Below are 5131 nucleotides of genomic sequence, written 5' to 3'. Positions count from 1 at the left end.
TATCTTTTAATATCTGTCAGCAATGTTTCATTGCAGTGAGATCACGCATCTGCAAGTGAAAGCAGTGTTAAGATCCACCCCTCAATGAAACAAATGATTGACAAAACTGTATATTGGTTCCCCTATTGACTGAGTGTAAAGAGGAGCACCCATGAGATTATGGTTTGTATACAGTAGTAATCACTTTTTCTAATGTCCATTCACATTTGCTCATGCATGGCAAATATCTATAATCCTTGCAACAGAAGACTGGCAGCAGCAATTTAATAAATATCCCCTTACTTTGCATAGTACATCACAACAACTTTTGGAGGTAGCAACTCCATTTGCATGGGTGACTCAGCTGAGTCTGGATAGTGTTGAATATGTTTCTATACACACAAATTACTTCTATAAATATTGGCATATTTAATTTCTCAGTGGGAAAATCATGGTGTTGAAATATTACATCGCATATAATAATTGTTATAAAACCTGTGGTCTTAAATCTGTTGCCTTTTTCTTCATAAATTGAGTTACAGAGGCATACACTTCATTGGCATCAATTTCTAAGTAACTCAGAATCCGTACAAACCTGCGTAATTATCTCCAGTAGAAGTACCATCATTGACCGTCCTGCCCTATTGGTTCATTGTAATTGTTATCTCTGGTTATGTGTTAGGTTATGACTGACCATAATGCCTGTATAACACAGATGGAATGCTTGTCCCATCAGCAGTATCTGGTGTGAATATGAGCCCTCTTCCATTATTCTTACTAGGATCCAGACTCAGCTGGGAATAGGAACTTCCATGCAGTAACTTGTTTTTAACCTTCTCTTTTGGAGACTAATTTTCTGCCTTTTCTCCTTTCTCTAACAACTCATCCAATTATTTTGCATATACATTTGTATTATGTAAAAACAAATTATAATATGGGGAGAAGCAATGTCCTTAGATTTGTTCCCTTATCACCACTGAAGAAATCAAGTGATCATAATCTTTGTTACTATGGTGGCAGCTTGCTTTTGTCTGCCTAGATGCTTAATATATTGTCTGAGATGTATTCTAAATGGCAGAATGGTAAGTGTTCTGTGGTCGGAAACAGGTCTAGCTTTTGTAGCGGGTTTGCTATTGCACAGCGTAGTCTTCTGCAAAGAGGATTGATTGTCTGAGCCCCACTTATATGTATCCTCCTGTATTTTTATTCTGCTTTCCATAACTAAGCTTAAGGCAATGTACATGGGAATTGCCATGCAGGCATAGGCCAGATACAAACCTGATTTGTTCCAGCAGTTTCTTAGTTCACAAAAAACTTGGGTTTCACATTGCCATCAACACAGAGACAATTTTTAAAAAATTAATTGGTGGTGTAGTTTTTATAAACTGCTTGAATCATTTTTGAATTATAGGCAGTATATAAACAGATTGAAATAATTAAATGTGGGGTTTTTTTAATGGCAGGAGCCATTTTTAGAAATTGTCGCAATCAGCCTTCCCCAACCTGGTGTCCTCCAGATGGCTAGGACTACAATTCCCATCCTTCCCAGTTAACATGTGCTGTGGTCAGAGAGTCCCACTCCAAAACATTGGGGGGGGCACAGTTGGGTAAGGGTGGCCCATACTGCTTGTTGAACCTATGTACCATATATCTTATGGATGGACATGGTACCAAGCAGATCAGTCTGCCTTTTTTGTTGCTGTTTGCATACAACTAATGCCAAGTTGCTAGATGAATAATCTGGCAGGTTGAAAATGGACATGTCCGTATACACTGTTCTTATGACCACAGAGCACTGTTATCTGATCATGGGACTTGGATTATTAGCATAATCAGTTGCTGCTCAGTATGGGCTCTGGTGCGCACCATCCTTTTTCTTATAGAGCTCGTGCAGAAAGGGCAACTTCTGCTGAGATAGGAGTCTCTATTTCCACAGACAATAATGATCCATTATGGTAGCAGAGCTCTGGGTTCATTTATTGACTCCAGCTGGCATTTCTTGGTTCTTTAAGTACACTATTTTGATTGCATCCATTTCCTTAGGACTGATTGCTTGTCCTCGTACTTTGTGACTCCAGGGTGCTGCAATTTTAATACAGTTGGAGTGAAAGGCTTAAGTGGTAAAGCAGCCTGCTGTATTTCTGAAGAATCAATTTAGCACTAGTAGGAAGTTGTGGCATTGGGAAAATCAATTATTTTCCTTGTGAGCTATCCATTTAGAAGGTGAAGTTGAGCAGCTGGGAGGCAGTTTGCCTTCATTTCTGCCAAACGGTTTTAATGAAGGATGTGTTGAAGAGGGGAAGGAAAGCCATCCACTGTCCACTGAGGGCAGAAAGGATGGGATTGCGTTGCTCAATACACTTGTTATTGATGCTCTGTTGCTTGGGATGAGGGGGATGCAAAATGCACTTGTACATGTGCCAAGAAATGCAGGTGAGAGTACAGACTTTATGGCTTCAAACTATTCGCACGCCTTTGACGGCTTTTGGAGCTCCTTTTCCCTTGTCCTGCTTCTCTAGACATCAATCTGTACTTTCTTTGGCAGTCAAAGTTGTCATTTTGTTACCAGGGGCAGAGTATCAAGTGTGCCCCCCCCAAAAAAACCCCAGAATAAGTCAAGGTACCTAGTACTCAAGGATGGTTGAGAATATTCTGGCACCCTAGAATATTCCATTTATTTCCCTCCCTGTTTTTATGTACATATGCCCCAACACACTACACATTCTGTGAGCACACAAGCCATGCTCATTCTTTGGGGGTTGTGATTTATTCTACTTCTGCAAACCTTGGGGTCCTCTGAACATGATGATACATTTCTCTTGTTTCTCAGTAGCTCAAATTTGGCTACACAGGTGTCATAACTCAGCAGCATCTGACTTCACTAAAGATATAGGTATATTGCATCACATATATAGATATTTAGAAGCTCCATGTTAAAACTAGAGACAGTCTGCCTTTGATACTAAAAAAGGCAGCAGAATAATGCTGTTTATCTAAAGCATGCCCCTTTAGATGCCAGGATTTTTAGTTGATTCTTCTTAAGTTAATTTTTGAAATCCAAAAGAAGATGTAAACTTCACCACCTAAGTGAAAGCTGGGAAAGCTATGGTCTATATTAATATTCGTGTTATATTCTATGCAGTACCCTTTTATGCATGTTTGCTCATGGTCAAAGTATTTGTATACAATGTGTATACCACAGAGCTGCATTGGGGAGGGAAGGCTTATTATAAGTGCGAAGTTTCCATTGGCAATTATGGAGCAAGTTTCATTCACATGTTGTAACATGTGTAGCTCCATCTCCATCTTGTATTTACTTAAGTACAGGTGCAGAGGGAGATAGTTAGCAGGACCACAGTGTGTGGGAAGAGGAGGTTTTATCCTTTCCCTCCTGTGCCACAACCCCCTGTAAATTGTCTCGCTATTCAGTTATAAGGGTTAATAGCATAAGTTTCCATATGTCTCAACCCCAGTTGGCTTGCTTCCGTTCTATGTTGTTTTGTTCAGGTTAGTCAGGAACCTTAAAGGAAGCACAAGTTCTCCATTGGAACCATATTGGGAGGGTTCTAAAGAACCCAGTTGGCTTTTGGTTACCGCAAAAGCACGTCTACCTCTTGGTTCCCCACCCCGATTCCTATTCCCCCTTGATGAACCATAGTCTGCCTTTCAATACTTGCAGGCTCTGAGTGGGGCACTTAACCTTGGTGTGCAGTTGAAGCCTTCAGTTCCGGCCTCACTCAAGAAGCCCCCTCAATCCTCTTGGACCACAGAATAATTAGATTTTTATCTCTTTCATTTCCAAGATTTTGCTCTCTTTCCTTTTTTCACATAGCCCATAACCCCTGTATTTGCACTCAAGCTTCCCATGGCACATCTTGTTCTCCACTGTAGCCTTCAAATCCCTGGTGTCACTGCTCACAACTTGAAATTAGACTTGAGGGCTGCAGGTCACCCACCCCTGAGTTAAGTGTTGCTTTTAGCCTGAGGAGACCCAAGTGTCTATCCTCACTTGGCCATGAAGATCAAGTCACTTGCAGCCAGTTTAGACTATTTCACAAGGGTGTTGTGCAGAATGATAAAAATGGGCAATCACATATACATACTGCCTTGACCTGCATGAAAGATAGATAAGGTTAAAATGTAATTAAGTGTGCATAGGATTGCAGCCCTAGGATCATTTTTTGTAATGCCCAGTCCTCAAAATGATAAGTGCCAGAGTCCCCAGTAGTGCTCATGGGCACCATGCTTCCCTCAGAAACCCTTCTTAGTGCTTGCCAGCACCCTCTCCCGCTCCCATTTTTTTAAAATGGATCTTTTTTTAAAGGATTTTATTTGTTGGGGGTATTTGGGGTGAGGTTCTAAGAAGTATTGTCACTCATTCTGTGAAATGTGTATTTTTGTAGTGCTCTTAGCAGTTTTTATTTGATTTTCAAATGTGTCCCCAGGCCCAAAAAGAATGATGACCGCTAACTTAGTGCAATACCATGATACAATTATTTTCAGTCTTATATATCAAAGCTCCTTTGTTTTGACACCAGTACCTCTACCCTGGCGACTGTTCCAGCCTATTGAACACAGTGTTCCTTGTCCCTGTATGCACCCCTCCCTTGTGTTCCTACAGAAAAGAATGCTTTTAAAAATTACGGTAGAATCCATGTAATTGTCCCTCTTAATGACATAATGTGTGCTTAACTGGGATCCGTGCCAGGCTACAGATTTAGTACTTGGCAATTGAATTCCATAGTCTAAACAAAGGGTTAGAGACAGCCTCAGGTCAATGAGTGTACATTGCCCAGTACTTCTGAGAACAAGTAAGATACTGTGTTTACAAGATTTATTTTGGATCATGATTACAGGCAGTATATAAACACAGCAACAAATTCTACTGCAATAGGTAGGATGTATCAAGACAGTGATGAACATAAATGCATGAAATTGGAAGAACATTTTGTGAATCTCATTTTCCAATAAGATAAAAGCCTTATTTTAGGAATTTTACCTTGCGACGATCATGTTTTGCAATCTGAATGTCAGTATTTGAATTACAGGGGAAAGGGAATTCCAGTCAAACTAGTTTTACTGAGCACCTCCATGGAATGCTACACCGAGTCATGGTTTTGATTAAAATTTGTGAAGGTCAGAATCAGATTTA

This window comes from Podarcis liolepis (assembly GCF_965112155.1).
Source record: "Podarcis liolepis genome assembly, chromosome: 5".
NCBI classification, from domain to species: Eukaryota; Metazoa; Chordata; class Lepidosauria; order Squamata; family Lacertidae; genus Podarcis; species Podarcis liolepis.
Note: the sequence above shows the minus strand (reverse complement) of the source record.